This window comes from Rhinopithecus roxellana, chromosome 1, assembly GCF_007565055.1.
Source record: "Rhinopithecus roxellana isolate Shanxi Qingling chromosome 1, ASM756505v1, whole genome shotgun sequence".
Taxonomy (NCBI): Eukaryota; Metazoa; Chordata; class Mammalia; order Primates; family Cercopithecidae; genus Rhinopithecus; species Rhinopithecus roxellana.
Window position 1 is genome coordinate 148,489,019 of NC_044549.1, and position 22,778 is coordinate 148,511,796.

The window sequence follows — 22,778 nt, forward strand, 5'->3', positions numbered from 1 at the left end:
AGTAATATAGAATGCTTTAAAATTCTAGGACAAGAATCCAGGACTTAGAATTAATAAAACATATTTGAACATTTAAACAGTCACATAGCATTTGGGGTTTTTTAAAATTTAAATAACATTGAAAAGTGTAAATAAATATTTGTATTTCTATTTAAAATTAAAAATTTTTAACACCTACGTGTATTTGCTACTATTTTTACAGAAATACAGTATATTACATTTAACAAATACAAACTATCACAAAGATGAAAATACAAAATAGTTTATCAAAATTCACCATTGGAAAATCACCATTCAAGTATTTGAAAAATAATCATTAACACATTTGTTCAGCAAATATTTATGAGTACTGTGTACTTACTATGTGCCAGGCACAGTTCTATGAACATAGTGTAATACATGTACGATCAAACCAGAAAATTTTAAAAAAAAAAAGGATTCTCTGTTGTCATGAATCAGAAAATAAAAATTGTGTCTAAAACAATAATAATAAAATGTATTATATTTATTGCTAAGTGAAAAATTACCCAAAAAGTTAACAGCTTCAAACAATAAATATGCATTGTCTTGCTGGTTCCAGGGGTCAAGAATCTTGATGTGGTTTACTTTGATTCTCTTACTCAGGATCCTTTACAAGGCTGTAGTCAAGTTGCCAGCTGTGGCTGTATTCATCTCAAGGCTCCACTGACAGGAAATGCCCTTCTAAACTCACTCACGGGGCTATGAGTAGGTGTCAGGTCCTCACTGTCTCTTGGCCTAAGACATGAGTCCTTTGCCACTGGGCTTCTCTGTAGGACTACTCCCAACACAGCAGCATGCCTCCTCTAAAGTGAAGATTTAGAAAAGAGAGAGCAGGAGAAAGAATGAGCAAGTCACAGTTTTTGTAAGCTAAGCTGAGAAATAAGGTCCCCATCACTTTAGCTGTACTCTATCCATTAGAAGCAATTTACTAGGTGTAGCCCATGTAAGCTTCTTCTTCAAGGGCAAGAGGTTACGCAAAGACATAAGTACCAGAAAGTCATTGGAAGGAAGAGATCATTGGAAATCATTTTACAAGCTGCCTACCACAAAATATCAGATGATGACAAATACAAAAGAAAAGTCAAAGTGAAGGTGGTTGAGCCATTGAAGGTAATTGGAGATAAGGAGGAAGTTCACCTGCAAATTTAAATGAGAATAGCCTTCATTGAGAAGGTGATCTTTGAAAGAGGAATTGAAGAGATGATGGCATTTTCTCCTTGGAAAGAGTAATGTAAGAATAGATAAAACCTGTTTAAAGGCTCTGAGTTAGAATAATATTTCATGTATTGTAAAATGAGCAAGGAGATCATTGTGGTTTACCACAATCTTCTCGTGGTCTATGATGTTTTGACAATTTACCTACCACTGTATCGCTGTATTATCATATTCTATCACCCTTCTCTTTGCTCATTCTACTTCAGCTCTCTTTGCATCTAAGTTGAATCTATTGAATGGTTTTAAGCAGATAAATACCCAATCCAGTTTACTATGTTGTTTTACTTGTTGTTTTGGTAATAGACTAATAGTGTGATTTTGTGCTTTGCTGTACAGGTGCAAGTGCAGTCTAACTTGAGAATTGAGTTCCAGGTATATGCAAGTGGATGATGGATTTTAAGCTAAGTATGGTAGGGATAAATTACATTAATAGGAACGTAATTGAAATGGTTGACATAAGAGAAAAATTAGCAGAATCATTGAATTGATACTCCAGCAATCAGGGAAGGAGTTTGGTGGGGGAGTCAACAAAATAATGAAAAAATTAAGTAGAAACTTAAGAGATGTTGAATAGAGTGAGAAATGTCACAGAATAGAAACTTAACAGGAAGTTATGGCAGGGATCATTTCTGGTTTCATATAAATTTTAATTTTTTTATTACTATGAAGAATATCATTGGTATTTTGATAGAAATTTTATTTTATCAGTAGATTGCTTTTAGTATGGCCATTTTAATAATATTGATTGTTCCCATTTAAGAGTATGAGATGTCTTTAAATTTGTTTGAATTCTCTTCAGTTTATTTTCAATGTTATGTAGTTATACTTGTAGATGTCTTCTGTATTAGTCAGGGTCCTCCAGAGGGATAGAATTAATAGGAGAGGATTTGTGTATATATGCAATGAAATTCATTAGTGAGAATTGGTTCACATGATCACAATATGAAATCCCACAACAGGCCGTCTGCAAGCTGAGAGAGAAGCAATTTGTGGTTCAGTCCAAGTCTGAAAACCTCAAAATCAGGGAAGTCAACAGTGCACCCTTCAATCAGTGGCTGAAGACCTGAGAGTCCCTGCCAAGCCACTGGTGCAAATTCCAGAGTCCAAAAACCAAAGAAATTGATGTCTGATGTCCAAGGGCAGGAGGAGAGAGAGGAAGTATCCAGCATGAGAAAAAGAAGGAAGCCAGAAGTCTCAGTGAACAAGGTTATCTCATCTTCTTCCACCTATTTCGTTCTAGCCTCTCTGGCAACCAACTGGTTGGTGCCCATCCACATGAGGGTAGGTCTTCCTTTCCCAGTTCACCAACTCAAATGTCAATCTCCTCTGGCAACACCCTCACAGACACACACAGAAACAATACTTTACCAGCCCATTAGCATCCTTCAAATCAATCAAGTTGACAGTTAATATTAACCACCACAATCTCACCCCTTGAAAACTTGGCAACCATACACATCTCCTGAAATTATACTTACTCTCCAAATAAAGACAAGAATAAAGTCATACGTATGCTTAACATAGCACAGCTATCCTTTTTATAACCAAAAGCGCACTAATTCTGAACCTAAATGGTACTCCATTAATTTAACAACATATACATGCTGACATAAACTCAATAAATCTTATGTTATAAGGTATGGGGGCAAGGAGGAAATAAAAGGAAGATATTTTCTTAAATGTGTGTATATGCATAAACATATTCTTAAGAATGTAAGGAGGAAATACTTATGACAATTACAGTCCTCATTTCTGGAACTGGTCACTTGATCATAGCTGGTATTGATAACTACCTTTTGTACCAATTCCGTATTACTTTTGTCTTCAGCAAGCACATCAGTTGATCGTGGTTGTTTTTCACCTGGTGGAGTGACCCAAACCCTCATATCCTTCTTTTCTTTTCTTTTCTTTTTTTTTTTTTTTGAGACTGAGTCTGGCTCTGTTGCCCAGGCTGGAGTGCAGTGGTGTGATCTGGGCTCACTGCAAGTTCCGTCTCCCAGGTTCCCGCCATTCTCCTGCCTCAACATCCTGAGTAGCTGGAACTACAGGGGCCCACCACCATGTCCAGCTATTTTTTTTTTTGTATTTTTAGTAGAGACAGGGTTTCACCGTGTGAGCCGGAATGGTTTCCATCTCCTGACCTTGTGATCCTCCTGCCTCGGCCTCCCAAAGTGCTGGGATTACAGGTGTGAGCCACTGCGCCCGGCCCCAAACCCTCATTTCTGAAGGGTCTAGGTTATGTGTAGGTTTGCCTGGGTTGGAATGTTGTAGTTTCCTATTGACCTCAAGCACAGGGCATGGTAATCTTAAGACAACCTAAAAGAACTCCCTTATTCCAGACATACTGCTCCTTACCTCTATTGTGAAGTGGTAATCTGACTTCATCTTGATAGTCTGGGTCAATAACCCTAGCCAACACTGTAACTCCCTTCTTAGCCTGTTGGCTTACAGGGAAGAGGAGCCCAAAGTAGCCAAGTGGCAGTGTTACATTTAGCTTATTGGAATAATTGTGTCTCCTAGTGGCAGCATTTCTTCCTCTGAAACTAAGACTTTCAAGCAAGCAGAACATAAATTTCTTGGAAGTGGGAGCAAAATTTTGCTAGTGGATCTCTAGTGGTGAATGGTGAGTGGAGCCACTTCCACTTCCACCCCTTGATTCCTGGACCTGTGAATCCTGGCTATGGGGGGAAAAAAAAGTACCATACATTGGACACTGATTCAGAGCATATACAGCCTTCTGGAGAACTCTGCCCTGCAGAATATTGTCACCTAGTCGTTGTTGTAATTGTGACTTCAAAAGACTATTCCACCATTTTATTTAAAAAAGCTGCTTCTGGATGATGGAGAACATGGTAAGACCAGTGAATGCCATGAGCACTAGACACCTTAAACACCATTAAATCTTCTGGGTCATATGACCCAAGCAGCAGAACAGCTCACACAACAGCCTGCACCTGTTGCACAGCCTTCTCCTATTCTAGGCCCCTAGCAGCCTTCTGAGCCTTCTGGATCACTCAATAAATGGGCCAGAGTAACACATTCCAATAAATAATATATTGTCTACAAATTACAAACAGTCCCACTAGTCATTGTGCCTCTTTCTTGGTTGTAGAAGAGGCCAAAGGCAACAACTTTTCCTTGACCTTTGAGGAAATATCTTCACAGGCCCCATACCATGGAACACCTAGAAGTTTCACTAAGGTAGAATGTCCTTGACTTTTAGTCAGATTTATTTCCCATCCCCTAACATACAAATGTCTCATCAGTAAGTTCAGAGTGGTTGCTACTTTTTGCTCACTGGATCCAATCAGCCTATTGTTATCAATGTAATGGGCCAGTGTGATATATTGTGGAAGGGAAAAGCAATCAAGATCTCTGAAAACAAGATTATGACACAAAGCTGGAGAGTTGATATACTCCTGATACAGAACAGTAAAGGTATATTGCTGGCCTTGCCAGCTGAAGGCAGATTGTTTCTGGTGGTCCTTATGAACAAGAATGGAGAAAGATTCATTTGTTAAATCTATAGCTGCCTGCTAGGTACCAGGAGATATGTTAATTTGCTCAAGCAATAAAACTATACCTGGTACAGTAGCTGTAATTGCAGTCACCATTTGGTTAAGATTATAATAATTAACTGTCATCCTTCCAGATCCATCTGTCTTCTTCACTGGACTAATAGGAGAGTTGGAAAAGGATGTCATAAAGATCAGCATCTCTGCATCTTTCAAGTCCTTGATGGTGGCACTAATCTCTGCAGTCCCGCCAGAGATATAATATTATTTTTTATTTACTATAGAGGCAGCTCTAATGTCTTTCATTTGACCTTTTCTACTATAGTACTCCTCAACCCACAGGTCAGGGAACCAATGTGAGGATTTTGCCCGCTGCTAAGTATGTCTCTTCCAAGTATGCAATCTGGCACTTGGGAAATGACTACAGGATGAGTCCAGGGTCTCACTGGACCCACTGTTAAGTCAGACCTGAGGTAAAACTTTATTAATTACCTGACATCTATTAGCCTCTACTCTAACCAGAGGTCTACAATGACATTTTGGGTCCCCTGAAATCATTATCAGCTCAGAAACAGTGTCCAGTAGTCCCCCAAAAGTGTGATCATTCCCGTTTTCCAAATGCACAGCTACTCTGGTAAAAGGCCAGAGGTCTCCTTGGGGAAGGATGGGAGAAAGACTAACAGTATAAGTTGTCAAGTGGAGTGGGGTCCTTCTTCACGGGGACCCGACCTCCACTTTATTCAAGGAATTCTGTCTGTAAACTGGTTCAAGTCAGGAAATTGATTGAGAGGTGTGATTCTCTGTTTTTATAATTCAAATTAATATTTTAATCCACTTAACCTAGAAGTTTTCTGTTTATACAAATTAAGCAAAAATGTAGTAGGCTTCCTATTGATTTCACTTCCAGGAACACAGTGGTTAATTAGGTAATGCCAGAGTTCTACATGTGTTAGAGTATTCCTATTGCTGCTTTGCCTTTGCTGTCTATTATGGTAACAATGCCCATTTTGCCTTTGACAGTTGAGTGTCACCACTTGGTCCCTGCCACCTCAGGATCCAGTTATTCCCATCACATTTAAGTTTTCCAGTTGAAAGACTGTAGTTTTTGCTGTCAGATCTGGAATAAAGAGAAGCACAATTACAGAGTTCTTGAAAGATTCTGTTGCTCTCCTCATAAATGTATTTTACAAGATATTGATGAAGGGTATGTCTTCTGGGCCCTCCCTCCCAGTTGAAATGAGTAGGTCTAAAGTGACAGATCCACTCTAGCATTCCAATCTCCCTTAGTCTTTTGATTTCTTCCTCTACATTAAACCAAGGGAGATCAGGCATTTCCAGCTCACTCACTCATATGGGCCATCTTTTGATTTATTTTTCAGCTAACCAAGCAAATAAACTGTTAGAATATTTTCATTTAAAAAACTTCGAAACTCTCTGAGTTACAACATTAAATGCAGAGCCTCTGCTAGTGGTCCTATATGAATAAATTCAGCCTGTTCTAATGTTTTGTTCCTTCCACCATTATCCCATACCCTTAATATGAATTCCTATACCTGTTATCCAGATTTCTGCTTATATAAATTAGAAAACTCAAGTTGTTTCTTTGGAGTGTAACCCACCTCCTCACGTGTCACTCTACACCTCACTTCTTGAGGCCTTCTGGGACTTGAGTCTAGTTATAGGTCTAGAAGCAAAGATGGGTGATGGGAGTGGGGCCTGAGGAGAATCAGCATTGCCTTGCCTAGCGACAGCCTCAGGGAAGGCCATTGCTGCTTCCTCTGGCAATGCAGGATTAATCTCCTCAGACAAAGGTGAAAAGACTGAGGATAACCTGGGTGGTGAAGGGGATGCTGCCACCACAGGGGATAAGGAGACCATTTCCTTTCGCAAAAAAAAAAAAAAAAAAAAAAAAAGGCTTATTAGAATTTAGGTTAGTGTCTCCAACTTCATCAAGGTCCTCTAACATATCCCCATCCCAGGTTACAGGGTCCCATTCTTTCCCAATCAATACCCTCTCTTTAACAGTAGCAACCTAGTGAGGCTGAGCATGCACCTGACATAGTTTGGTTGTGTCTGCACCCAAATCTCATCTTGAATTCCTATGTGTTGTGGGAGGGATTCAGCGGGAGGTAATTGAATTGTGGGGGCAGGACTTTCTCGTGCTGTTCTTGTGATAGTGAATAAGTCTCAAGATATGATGGTTTTAAAAAGGGGAGTTTCCCTACACAAACTCTCTTCTCTTGTCTGCCACCAGGTGAGACATGCCTTTCACCTTCCACCATGATTGTGAGGCCTCCCCAGCAATGATCCTTGGTTTCAAGTACGTCTTTATCAGCAGTGTGAGAACAGGCTAATGTAGTGATATGGCTCTGATGACTGGAGGAACACCAGGGTCATTTGTCTTATGCCAATTTAAATGAAATGACACGGACACATATGGGGCAGAGAGAGTTTAATAGGCAAGAAAGAAGGAAGAGACTCCCCCAAACAGAGATAGAGGGAGGGGGGCTCCAAGCCAAGACAGGAAACCCCAAGTGCAGTGGAAAACAGTTGATTATATCAGGAGGCTGGAGTAGGCAGTATCTGATTTGCCTAATGCCCAGGGGATTGGGTTGACCAGGTATGTCATTCACATAAACTGCAAAAAAACCTGACCCTCCCACCCTAGCTTTTTAATATTGCAAATGCAGGGTGCTATGATGTTCTACACACGTGGGGATATCTGGGTTGACCATGATGGTAGGCACATGTGATGACAAAAAGAAGATGGGAATCACCATATTGAGTGGATCCAGTTGCTAATGACTGGCATTTGCACATCAAAGCTTGCCAGCCTGGTCCTTCAAGCCCCTCAAGCCCCTTTTCTGCTAGACAATAAATGTTTCTAGAGCTGCTTTAACAGAAAATAAACCTTACCAAGAACTCCTTACCCTCTCTATCTGTTTAAAATAATTTCTTAATAACTCCTATAACAACAGTAAGTTGGTACCAATAGAGTGTATTGCAGCTGAAAAGATACCCCAAAAATGTGGAAGAAGTGACTTTGGAACTGGGCAACAGGCAGGGGTTGGAACAGTTCAGAGGACTCAGAAGAAGACAGGAAAATGTGGGAAAGTTTGGTACTCCCTAGAGACTTGTTGAATGGCTTTTCCCAAAATTCTCATGGTAACATGGACAATGAAATCCAGGCTGGTCTCAGATGGAGATGAGGAACTTGTTGGGAAATGAAGCAAAGGTGACTCTGTTATGTTTTAGCAAAGAGACTGGCAGCATTTTGCCCCTGTCCTGGAGATTTGTGGAACTTTGTACTTGAGATAGATGATTTAGGGCATCTGGTGGAAGAAATTCTTAAGCAGCAAAGCATTCAAGAGATAACTTGGGTGCTGTTAAAGGCATTCAATTTTACAAGGGAAACAGAGCATAAAAGTTTGGAAAATTTGCAGCCTGACAATGCAATTAAAAAAAAATCAATTTTCTGAAGAGAAATTCAAGCTGGCTGCAGAAATTTACACAAGTAACAAGGAGCTGAATGTTAATCCTCAAGAAAATGGGGAAAATGTCTCCAAGGCATGTCACAGACTTTTGTGGCAGCCCTTTCCATCACAGACCTGGAGGGCTAGGAGGAAAAAAAAATGGTTTCCTGGACTGGGACCAGGGTCCCTATGTTGTGTGCAGTCTAGGGACTTGGTACCCTGCATCCCTGCTACACCAGTCATGACTGAAAGGAGCCAACACAGAGCTCAGGTCATGGCTTCAGAAGGTGCATGCCTCAAGCCTTGGCAGCTTCCATGTGGTGTTGAGTCTTCCAGTGCACAGAAGTCAAAAAATGGGGTTTGGGAACCTCTGCCTAGATTTCAGAGGATATATGAAAACACTTGGATATCCGGGCAGAAGTTTGCTGCAGAGGCGGGATTCTCATGGAGAACCTCTGCTAGGGCAATGCAGAAGGGAAACATGGAGTTGGAACCCCCATACAGAATCCCTACTGTGGCAACATGTTGTGGAGCTGTGAGAAGAAAGCCACCATCTTTCACATCCCAGAATGGTAGCTCCACTGACAGCTTGCACTGTGCACCTGGAAAAGCCACAGATACTCAACACCACCCCATGAAAGAAGTTAGGATGGAGGCTGTATCCTGCAAAGCCACAGGAGTGGAGCTGTCTAAGAACATGGAAACCCATTTTTTTTTTTTGCATTAGCGTGTCCTGGATGTCAGACATGGAGTCAAAAGAGGTCATTTTAGAACTTGAAGATTTGGCTGCCATGTTGGATTTTGGACTTGAATGGGATCTATAGCCCCTTCATTTTGGCCAACTTCTCCCATTTTGGACTGCTGTATTTACACAATGCCTATACTCTCATTGTATCTATGAAGTAACTAACTTGCTTTTGATTTCACAGGTTCATAGGCAGAAGGGACTTGCCTTGACTCAGATGAGACTTTGGACTGTGGACTTCTGAGTTAATGCTGAAATTAGTTAAGACTTTGGGGGCTGTTGAGAAGGTATGATTGATTTTGAAATGTGAAGACACAAGATTTGAGGTGACCAGGGGCAGAATAAAATGGTTTGGCTGTGTCTCCACCGAAATCTCACTTTGAATTCCCACGTGTTGTGGGAGGGACCCAGTGGGAGGTAATTGAATCATGAGAGCAGGTGTTCCCCATGCTATTCTTGTGATAGTGAATAAGTCCTATAAAATCTGATGGTTTTAAAATGGGAATTTCCCTTCACAAGCTCTCTTCTCTTGTCTGCCACCATGTGAGACATGCCTTTCACCTTCTGTCATGATTGTGAAGCCTCCCCAGCCACATGGAACTGTAAGTTTATTAAAACCCCTTTATCTTTGCAGTCTTGGTTATGGCTTTATTAGCAGTGTGAAAATGCACTAATACAGTAAGTACCTTTCCTGGAAGGTCAGTCACCTGGCATGATAAGAGTGTGTGTCTGATTTTCTGCAATTTCAGAAAATAAAACTGCAGAAGATAAAACTCTCACCCAGAGCAATTTTAGAAATTTTTAAAGATTTTAATTAGCACTAAAAGATGTGATGCTAATTATGTGCTTCTGGAGTGAGGCGATAGAATCCCAGAGCCCATCGTTTTCTTTCATCACTTTTCCAGAGAATTTAGAAGCAACCAATCAATTTCATTATATTTTTTGGTTCTCCACAAATGGTCAAGGGCATCATGTATAGAGTCAATAAACTCTTTGCCTCTTAGGAGCAGTGACTCAGGAGTATCAAATGAATTTATTTTGCATAATTCTCTAAACGATTCATGTCAAGGGACTATCAGTGTTTTCCATAGTGTTAGAAGTAAAGTCCTTAGCATTTTTATGTCTAATCATGTTAATGAGCCTATTCCAGAAACCCCCAAATTGACTAAAGAAATTTATCCTTAAACTTCTGTTATTCTAGAAATACTCTTAGAATCAAAATCTGTATTAGCCTGGGTTCTCCAGAGAGGCAGAACTAATAGAATATACATATACATATAAAATGGAGTTTCCTAGGGAAAATTGGCTTACAAGATCACAATGTGAAGTCCCACAATAGGTCCTCTGAAAGCTGAGGAATAGAGAATCTGGTAGTGGCTCAGTCTGAGTCTGGAAGCCTCAAAATCAAGGAAGCTAAGAGTGCAGTCTTCAGTCAGTGGCCGAAAGCATGAGAGCCCTTGGCAAGCCACTGGTGTGAGTCCCAGAGTCCAAAGGCCAAAGAACCTGAAGTCTGATGTCCAAGGGCAGGAGGAGTGAGAAGAAGCATCCAGCATAAGACAAAGAAGACAGCCAGAAGCCCGAGCAAGGAAGGTTATCCCACCTTCCTCCTTCTGCTTTGTTCTAGCCTCACTGGCAGCCAATTAAATGGTGTATCCACATTGAGGGTGGGTCTTCTTCTCCCAGTCTACCAACTCAAATGTCAATCTCTTCTGGCAACACCCTCACAGACACACCCAGAAACAATGCTTTACCAGCCATCTAGCATCCTTCAATTCATTCAAATTGACACCTAATATTAACCATCACAAGATATTTTACTACCTTAGTTAAATTCATCCCTAGGTTTTTGTGAGTGTGTGACTGTTGTAAATGAGATTGCCTTATTGATTTCTTTTTAAACTTGTCTTTTGTTCATATATAGAAATGCTACTAAATTAGTTCAACCACTGTGGAAGACAGTGTGGCGATTCCTCAAGGATCTAGAACCAGAAATACCATTTGGCCCTGCAATCCCATTACTGGGTATATACCCAAATGATTATAAATTATTCTACTATAAAGACACATGCACACATGTTTATTGCAGCACTGTTCACAATAGCAGACTTGGAACCAACTAAAATGCCTATCAGTGTTAGACTGGATAAAGAAAATGTGGCACACATACACCATGGAATATTATACAGCCATAAAAAATGTATAAGTTCCCAGGTGCAGTGGCTCATACCTGTAATCCCAGTACTTTGGGAGGCCAAGGCGGGTGGGTGATGGGGCCTGGAGCTCAAGACCAGCATGGCCAACATGCTGAAATCCCATCTACTAAAACTACAAAAATTAGCCAGACTTGGTGACACGTGCCTGTAATCCCAGCTACTCGGGAGGCTGAGGCAGGAAAATCACTTGAACCTGGGCTGCAGTGGTTGTAGTGAGCCGAGATCACGCCACTGCACTCCAGCCTGGGTGACAGAGCATGACTCCATACTAAATAAATAAATAATAAAATAAATTAAAATAAAGAGATGAGTTCATGTCATTTGCAGGGACATGGATGAAGCTGGAAACCATCATTCTTAGCAAACTAACACAGGAACAGACAACCAAACACCACATGTTCTCATTCATAAGTGGGAGCTGAACAATGAGAACACATGGATGCAGAAAGGGTAACATCACACACTGGGGCCTGTCGGGGAGGTGGAGGGCTAGGAGAGGGATAGCATTAGGAAGAATACCTAATGTAGATGATGAGTTGATGTGTGCAGCAAACCACCATGGCCCGTGTATACCTATGTTAACAAACCAGCACATTCTGCACATGCATACCAGAATTTAAGTATAATAATAATAAAAAAGAAGAAATGCTACTAATTTTTGTTGTTGATTTTGTATCCTGCAAGTTTACTGAAATGTTAATCATTTTGAATATTTTAAAATGAAAACTATAGACCAATATCCTGTTGAACATAGACACAAATTCCTTAAAAAAAAAACAGTAGCAATCCAAATCCAATAGCATATAAGAAAAATAATATGCCATGATCAAATAGAATTTATACCAGGAATGGAAGCAGCGCTTAACACATGCAAATCGATAAATGTGATACATCATATCAACAGAATGAAGAACAAACTCTGTGTAATCATCTCAACAGATACAGTGAAAGCAGTTGACAAAATTCAATGTCCCTTCAATAAGAGCCATACATTACAAACCCATAGCTAATATCACACTTAATGGGAAAAACTGAAAACTTCTTCGCTAAGAACCCTAGAACAAAATAAGAATGGCCACTCTCACCACTCTTTTCAACCCAGTACTGCAAGTTATGGATGGAGGAATTAGGCAAGACAAATAAATAAAAGGCATGTGAAATGGAAAGCAAGAAGTCAAATTGCTCATGTTTGCAGATGATTTGATCTAATATATGGAAAAACCTAAAGACTTTTTAAACTTCTCTCATTTTGTGGCATTTTCTGCATCCCCAAAGTGTTGGCATGTTGTATTTTCATTTTCACTTTCCTCAATATATATTGCAATTTATTTTGAGTTTATTATATGACTCATTGGTTATTCCAGACTGTTTTGTATAATTTCCATGTGTTTGTGAATGTTGTACTTTTCCTTCTGCTATTATTTGGTGTTTCATTCCATTGTCGTCAGAAAAGATAATTTGGTATGATTTTAATCTTCTTAGATTTGTTATGTGTTGTTTTATCAATGAACCTGTAGTCTATTCTGGAGAATGCTCCATTGGCACTTGAGAAGAGTGTATATTCTGCCACTACTGGGTATAAAGTTTTATTTTATATATATATATGATTATACAGATATATATATATGATTCATTTGGTCTAAAGTGTTGTTCAATTCTTCTGTTGTTGATCTTTTGTCCGGATGTTCCATTTATTATTAAAATTGATATATTGAAATCTCATTACTGTGTTGCTATTTGTATTATCAGTTCTATCAATGTTTGACTCATATATTTAGGTGCTGTGATACTATATTATAGTTGTTTCATCTTCTTGTGAATAGACTCTTTTATCATTATATAATGTCCTTCTGCTCTTGCAAATGTTTTTGGCTTAAAGTCTATTTTGTCTAATATAAATATAACCACCACTACTCTCTGTTGGTGCCATTTATATGCTCTATTGCTTTTTTCCTTTCATTTTCAGCCTGTTTGTCATTAAGTGTAAAATGAGTTTCTTATAGGAAACACAGTCAAAGCTTTCCTTTTAGTCTCTTCAGTCACTCATTGTCTTTTGTTGGCAAGCTAATCCATTTATATTTAAGTTAATTACTCATAGAAAAGGTCTTATCTTTGCTTTTTTAATTGACACATTGTGACTGTACATATATAAGGTAAAATGGTACATTTTTGTTCATATATCTTTTGTGTATTGATGAAATCAAGGTATTTTTTCATATTTATCACCTCATGAATTTACTATTTCCTAGTAGTAAGACTATTCAAAAGTTTCTCTTCTACCAATTTTGTAATATACAGTATCTTACTGTTAATCATCATCACCCTACTGTGTGCTAAAACACTGGAACTTATTTCTCCTATCTAACATGTCACTCTGTTGACCAACATCTCCCCATCCTTTCCTCCTCCACTGCCCCACAAGTCTCTAGTAACTACTGTTCAACTCCCTGCTTCCATATCAACTTTTTTTTGGGGGGGGGGGATTCCACATATGAGTGAAGTTGTGCATTTGGAGTCTTCTGTGGGTTTTGGAAATTTTTATATTTCTGTGAAGAATGTCATTGGTATTTTGACAGTGATTTTATTAAATCTGCATATTGGTTATTGGTATTTTAAATCTGTATGACCATTTTAATAATAATAATTATTATTTCCATTCATGAACACAAGGTATCTCTCAATTTGCTTGTATCTTCTTTAATGTCTTTCATCATTGCTTTACAGATTTTAGTATACACATCTTTGGTTATGTTTATTTCAGGCAACTTATTTTTGTAGCTATTGTAAATGAAATTACTTTATTGATTTACTTTTCAGGTGATTTGTTATCAAAATATAGAACTACTATTGATCTTTTCTATGTTGCTATTGCATCATGTAATTTTACTGAATTCATTTGCTAATTCTAAAAATTTCTTTGGTGAAGGCTTTAGGGTTTAGTGTATGTAAGATCATGTCACCTGCAAACAGAGACAATTTATTCCTTTTCAGTTTTGATACATTTTGTTTTTTTCTCTTGCCTTATTTCTCCAGCTAGGTTTTCCAGTAGTTTGTTGATTAGAAACGACAAAAGAAGTCATCTTTGTCTTTTTCCTGATCTCAGTGGAAAAGCCTTCAACTTTACCATTGATTAGGATGCTGCCTATGGGTTTGTCATATATGGCCTTTATTGTGTTGAACTTCATTCCCTACATACATAGTTTGGTAAGGACTTTTGTTATAAAAGGATGTTTAATTAAAAAAAAAAAAAACCTTTATGCATCTATTGAGGTGGTTATGTAAGTTTTTGTACTTTATTATGCTTTTGTGTTGTAGTAAATTTATAGATTTGCATATGTTGAACTCTACTTGCATCCCTGGGAAATAGTACTTTTAATATGCTATTCAATGCATTTTGCTAATATTTGATTGAGGATTTTTTCATGTATGTTCATGAGCCATATTGGCCAGTAATATTTTTCTTATAGTGTCCTCGTCTGTCTTCGCTATCGGGATAATTCTGACCTCATGAAGTGTATTTGAAAGTACTCCCTCTTTTTTAATTTTTTGTAAGATATTCAGAAGAAATTCTATTATGTCTTTAAATGTTTGGTAGAATTTAGTAATGAAACTGTCATATACTGACATATATAAATTGAAGTAATTTATAAAGATGTACATATTTTAATATTTTCCTTATGTGTCAACACATTTATATAGCAATATTTTTATTTTTATACTTTTATTTTTAACTTCCATAATGAAATAATATTGATTTATTATTATAATATTCTGTATTTGTCAATATAGCTACCTTTTCCAATGAGCTTTATAGGTTGAAATATTTTTATGTTTATTTGGTGTCTTTTCATTTCAACTTTAAGTATCCCTTAAGTATTTATTATACAGTGATGTAGTTTGGATATGTGTCCCCAGTAAATCCCATATTGAATTGCAATTCCCAGTGTTGGAGGTGGCACTTAATGGGAGGTGATTGGATCATGGGGGTTGATCTCTCATGAATTGGTTCTGTCTTCATGATAGTGAGTTCTCACAAAATCTGGTTGTTTAAAGTGAGTTGCACCTTCTCCCCTCACGTTGCTCCTTCTTTGGCCACATTATATGCTGGCTCCCATTTTACCTTCTACTATGAATAAAAGCTCCCTGAGACTTCTCCAGAAACTGAGCAGATGCCAGCACCATGCTTACATCACCTAAGAACTGTGAGCCAATTACAGTTTTTTTCTTTATAAATTACCTAGTCTCAGGTGTCGTGGGAAGTCAGGGACCCCAAATGGAGGGACCGGCTGCAGTTGCAGCTGAGGAATGTAAATTGTGAAGATTTCATGCACATGTATCAGTTCCCAAATAATACTTTTATAATTTCTTATGCCTGTATTTACTTTATTCTCTTAATCCTGTTATATTTGTAAGGTGAGGATATACATCACCTCAGGACCACTGTGATAATTGTGTTAACTGTACAAATTGATTGCAAAACGTGTGTTTGAACAATATGAAATCACTGCACCTTGAAAAAGAACAGATTAATAGCGATTTTTATGGAACAAAGGAAGACAATCATAAGGTCTGACTGCCTGTTAGGTGGGGCAAAAAGAGCCATATTTTTCTTCTTTCAGAGGGTCTATAAATGAACATGCAAGTGGTAAACATATCGCTAAATTCTTTTCCTAGTAAGGAATATTAACATTAATACCCTGGGAAAGGGATGCATTCCTGGGGAGAGGTCTATAAATGGCCACTCTAGGAATGTGTGTTTTATGCGGTTGAGATAAGCACAGAAATACTCCCTGGTCTCCTGTAGTACCCTCAGGGTTACTAAGGTGAGAAAAAACTCCGCCATGGTAAATTTGTGGTCAGACTGGTTCTCTGCTCTTGAACTCTGTTTTCTGTTGTTTAAGATGTTTATCAAGACAATACATGCACCACTGAACATAAACCCTTATCAGTCGTTCTGCTTTTGCCTTTTGCCTTGTGATCTTTGTTGGACTCTTATCAGTAGTTCTGCTTTTGCCCTTTGTCCTGTTCCCTTAGAAGCATGTGATTTTTGTTAGACCCTTATTAGTAGCTCTGCTTTTTGCCCTTTGAGGCGTGTGATCATGATCTTTGTACCTATTCCCTGCTCTTACACCCCCTCCCCTTTTCAAATAAAAACTTGCTGGTTTGAGGCTCAGGTGGGCATCACAGTCCTACCGATATGTGATGTCACCCCTGGTGGCCCAACTGTAAAATTCCTCTCTTTATACTGTCTCTCTTTATTTCTCAGCCGGCCAACCCTTATGGAAAATAGAAAGAACTTATGTTGAAATATTGGGGGTTGGCTCCCCCAATACTCAGATATTTCTGTTTAGTCGTAAAAGAATGGACTAACACATATAGCAAGTGTAACGGTAATGAATTTTCTCAACATTCATCTGAAACAGTGTTTATCTCAACTTTATTTTTGAAGGACGATTTTGGCAGATATATTATTGACTTCAGGTTTTACTGTTTGTTATTTTTCACATTAATTATATTATTTAAATCAGGTTTGAAAGTCTTCTACTGAGAAATCCTCTGGGAATCTTATAGGGATTCCCTTGCATGAACTGCTTTACCGTGCTGTTTTCAAAATTCTCAGTCCTTATCTTTTGACAGTTTGATTATAAGGTATCATACTATGAACTTATTTTTATTTATTACATTTGGGGTCTTTTGGGCTTCTTGAATCTGTATATATTTATTTAAATAATCTTTCTGCCTCTTTCTATCTCTTTTCAGAAATTTCATAATGCATATATTGGTTTGTATAATGTTGTCCAATAAGTTTATGTTTTCTTCACTCTTTTTCATTTTTTTTTACTCTTAATGGATAATTTTGAATTCTCTATCTTTGAATTTCTGATTCTTTCCTCTGTTTTGGCAAATCAATTATTGAATTCCTCTAGCAAATTTTTCAGTTCAATTAGTGTATTATTCAGCTCCAAACTTTATTTTTTATATATTTGCTACTTCTTTGTTAAAATGTTTATTTTTTTCTCATGAGACATTTATCTGACTTGTTAAGTGTCTTTATGAATGTAATTTAGAGATCTCTGTCAGGTAAATCATATACCTGTTTCTTTGGGGTCAGTTTCTGGAGACATATTTTGTTCCTTTAGTTCGGTGATGTTTGCCTTTTTTTATATGTTCTTTCAAATTTTGTGCTGAATTAATGCAATTGAGAAGACGGCTACCCCTCCAAGTCTTTAGGGTCTAACTTATGGAGAAAAACATTTTTACCAATCAACCAGGCTAGAAGATCTGGGACCTATCAAATATTTTCTGTGTATGTGGTTTCTCTAGTAGTGCATAGAAAGTCCTAATTAGATTAATTTGCTGTTTTTATTTTTGAGAGCAATGTAATCTTCTACTCGTTGTGGGGTCTTTCTGGGGCTCTGCAAGCTCTCTGGTGCAGTGGCAAGCTGCCTCAATGTTTTCTTTTCCCAGTGGCCACCAGGCAGCTCTTCATCACTGCCCCAATCAGGCTAAATAAATATGATTTCCTTGGGAATACCTCCCATAACACACTCTCCAGAAACACACTCTATTTCTCTGTTTCTCTTTCTCTCAATGTAAGTGAAGGATGAGGCAAGACAAATCAATCCCTCAGATCACTCTCTGAAAAGTCAGGATGTTGGAAGCATACTCACTACTTTTATTCCCTTCCAGGGAAGAAGTTTCAAGTTCTACATCCTCAGTTGAACAAAGTTATGTTGGCACCTGTAAGCCACCTGCCTTTTTCTGTTTTTCTTAGCATCCTGCCAGGTCTCTAATTTGTTCCAGCTTCATCAGTACTGTGAATGAGGAGTGAGGAGATACCAAAACAAGCCCTTTAGGTAGAGCTTTGAAAACTTGCACCATTGGACCTATGTTCTAATATCTCTTTTCTTCTCAAGGAGAAAGTTGCAGGCCAGGGCTGTCTCTCTTGGCACTGAGCTGTGAAGGCTAGGTAGAGGGGCTGACATGGATAAAGTAAAATTCTACCCATTTCAATGTGGCTGTTTTCATCTTTATGCTTGTCTGGAGTACTAATATTTTTAGCTGGATTATGGAAAACTCATGAAGATATTTTAGTTTTCATATTGTGGTTAAATCAGTGTTTCTATGTACTTTTTATTCTTCCATCTTGTTGACTCACATGATATTTTCTTAATCTTGATTTTTTCATCTATTAAATAAAGTTGGCAGTGACTTTCAGAAAGCTTTCTTTGATTCATAGTCCATTTTTGCTTTTATTCTCTATGCTACTGTAACACCTGAAATACACTTCTATAGTACCCACAGTAACACAATTTATCTTCCAAATTGTGGCACTTTGAGGAGTAAAAACAGATGATTATTGTGAATATTCAGAATGCAATTTTTACTCATTAAATTTACTTAATAATGGTATCTAATTCTAAATATTCTTCTCTTTTGAAAATGATAATGTTTTTATTTTAAAAAGTAAGCATCACTGTAGGGTATCCTTAAATTGAGCTCTCAAGATTTTACTCACAATCCACAGGAGGCCAAGAGCTTCGTATCAAACACCTATAGACCATTTGGTATTGAAAAGAGATGCAAAGGCTTCAGTGAGGGTAAATTAATACAAGCTATATTTTATATACATAATTTATTGCTATTTTTCTATTGTTTAAAATAATTGTTTAAACAAATTGTCATAAAGACATGAATAAGTAGTGAGATACTGTAGGCATTTATAGCTTTGAAAACAGAAAACCATTTTATGAGATTACCTTTATGATCTTGGGAAAGTTTCCCATTCCCAAATCATACTAGATTTCCTTAATGTGACATTTGTACTTTTAAGCCTGTTTAACTAGGTTAGGGAAAGGATTGTGAAAGTTCTGAGCATGGTACCTTAAACAAAGTAGGCTTTCAATTAATATTGGCAGCGCTTCCTTTCCTTGTGGTTCCAATGTCATATAAAACTTAAGAAAAATTATAAGACGTACTTTTGTTTTCTGACAAAACGGAAAACAGTGAAACTTTTCTGTGCTTTGACAACTATAAATTGGAAGACAAATGCATGGACTTAGCTATAAATGAATCTTTATAGAAAAGATCAATGGTTGCAATTAACAAAGGATGATAACCAAACTTACTCTTATCTCTTACAGAGATGGTCATTCTTTAATACATGTCTTTAAGGAAAAAAACAGCAAAGATAAGCCCTTAAACTTTATCTGTGCTATTAAACTGCAGATATATATATTTTTTTTTCTGTAGGTACTTTAGAGACTATTTCCTGTCATTCTCATTATTTAATCAGCTTAATACAGGTGACTTCCAAATTAACTGTGGTCTAAAATTCTAAGATTAGAAACTTTGTGTCATATATTTTATAATATAATAGAAATTAATGGAAAAAATAAAATATATACATTTGGGGAAATAATTCTAAGGAACATTAAATAAAGTAAAAATAACTATGAATAAGGTAAATGTAACTATAATATCTCTGGGGAATGAATAAAAGGAAGCTAATGGCTTTGCTAAACAAAGTACCAATGCTTTGTCATAGGCATGGTAGATATGCGCTACATCTTTCCCAGTATAAACCTTATTTCATATAATGGAAACATAATTAAAAGTAAAACATAAATGATTTAATGATGCTTTACTTTTGCATTTATAAAGTTTTCGAGTAAATAAATTTTGTTGACACATTTATATAAATTTTTGGTTGACAAAATACCATTATCATAAATGTAGTAATCCTTATAGTCTGAATTTTCTTGCTCTTAAACAAGATAATCTTTCTTTATTGGCATTCATAGTTTATACTTAGCCAGTTTTTTCTCAACGTTATTGAGGTAGAATTGATAAATAAAAATTGTATATGTTCAAAGTGTACAACATAATGTTTTGATAAATGAATGAACTGTGGAATGCATTACAATATATACTTTATGTTTAAGGGAAAATATTTAACTACTTATTTCAAATTTCCTCTTGGAGTAATTTAATATGTCTAGTTTTTTCTATATAAATATAGTCTCTACTCAAGTAGGTGTTTCCCACTTCCATGAATAAAGTGAATATTATTACCAATTATCCAAGTGACCCACGGTCAGAATCTAGGAATCGTTCTTGATTTCTACCTTTTTCATATTCTCCTTTGTTAATCCATCCACAAGTCCCGTATATTCTTTATTCACTGTTAAAATCTTGATCTGGGCCACTATCGCTGTTAGCTGGACTAGAAACAGCATTCTAACTAACTTCTTTCTTTCCTTTTTTTTCTCCTTCTTCAGTTCATTCTACATGTATCAGCAAGATAAACCTTCAAATATAAATTAGATGATGTCATTTACACACTTAAATTTCTTCAAGAGCACTCTATTGCATTTACAGTTAAAATCTAGAATTTTTTTTTTTTACCCTACAAGTCCAAATATAATCTGTATTTCCTAGTTATTTAATCTTATTTATATATTCAAACTAATTTGGCACATTAAACCACAAGCACATTTACATTCTTTCGGTTTCTTAAACATGTCAAACTCCAAATAATTTCTTATTTCATGGCTCCTTTATATACTATTCCTTCTGCCTGGAATGCTTTTTCACTCATTGTTTGCATCATTACCTTATCTGTTTTTTAATTACAATTTCTTACTAGGAATTTATTTGAAGCCTATCTATCCATAATGCAACATGCTCCTTCATTTCCTCAGGATTTTCTGTTTTCTAACTTAATTTTATAGCACATCACAATATGATTTTATTTGTTGATATTTTTTATTTTCAATTTTAACTTACCTTTTATATATCTACCACTTTAGAATATCCATGAAGCAGAGCAGAATGTCTTATCTCTATTTAATATGGTGGCTGGCACATGAAAAGTTTAAAAAAAAACACCTATTAAATTAACACTTGAATTATTTTCAAGAATTAGGCCCCTTATTTTTGTACTGAAAAAATGTCCTTTAAAACAAAAGATACATTTTTTAGATCCTACAAAAGAATGCTGCAATTCTAGCAGTTTCATGGTAATTAACTCAATCCTCCAAGTTATAAAGTTTTCATAGTCTATGCTTTAGTTTAAAAAGGGACTAGAAAACAGAATTGAATGCTGAAAGAAGCATCTATTGAAAGCTCACTGTTTCCAGTGTTTTATAGTTCATTTATATCTATCTTAATATATATTCCCTATAATGTGAATGCTATTATCCCCCATTTTGGAAATAAAGAGTGAATTTTTTGTGGTTTATAAAAATCGCCAAAGTCATTATTACTCATAAATGGCAAAAAATGGAATTTTAGCACATCTATCTGGCATCATGGTTTATTACTTTTCCTGATATAATATTGTCTACAGCCACAATAATTATTAGGGGAATAGATGAGATTTAGCTCTAACTTCTCTAACCCCAAACCATGTATTCTTTTCATTATAATGTAGCTACCATATGCACACTGAGTCTACGATTTGAACAAGTAACAATAATTTATATTTAAACATATATTTATCTTTTATCTTAATTTGAAAATTAACTCCAAATTATTATAATTTTAGAAAATATAACAGTCATAAAGGATTAAAGACCTAGGGATGACATATACAGTACAATAAAATAATTAAAATAACATACATGTACTCACTAAATATATCTTTCATAAAGCTGGTGATTCCAATACTGCACTACTAGAGACGGATGAAATAAGGACATTGTTTCTGTCCATGTATTCATGAAATAAATATTTTATCAAATAAACTAAAACTAAAGGATGTGGATTTAATCATTACCATGGCAACATTCATTTTTTACTCTAATATATAAAGGATTCATCAATATATGCTAAGTCTATAAATTTCAGGATATAATTATTTTCTCTAAATGGCAGTATAATAGTCTCAAAAGGAAATACTTAAACTAATTTTAGAATATTAAAATATTAGTACCAATATCATTAAAGAAAAACATTTGCACGTAGCTGCCAAAAGCCCATTTGCAACTGAGGAAACGTCACATGTAAAAGTAAAGGCTGAAAAAGCAACAGTGAAATATTATGATTGAGGCACTTTTAAAGAACTGTGGGATAATCACCATTCTGAGAAATCCTGAATAGCCTAATTGAATTCTCAAATGTTGTCTTTTATTAATGTCTATAAATAAAACTTTAGAAACACTAACTATCCATTAGAGTAAAAGATAAAAAATATGTATATAATTTTAAAAATGTTAAGACTTCTGCCAAATTTTATCTTTGTTTTAGTAAAAAATAAAGGGGTACAAGTGCAGTTTTGTTTCATAAATATATTATGTAGTCGCGAAGTCTGGGCTTTTAAAAGTGCAACAATCACGTGAGTAATGTATACTATGCCCATTAATTAATAACTTATTCCTTAGTCACCTCTCATTCTCCTACCTTTCTGAGTCTCCAACATCTATTATTTCACATTCTATGTCATATTTTAATTTCTCTTAGGAAGTATGTTTTCAAAGTTTATGACTTTTATTTTTTGGAGTACAAATTATACAATTTATATTCATATGAGTTTTGTAACGTCATTAAATTGTCTCAAAAGCAGTTTTTCTCTCTTATTTTCTGAAAATCTTCT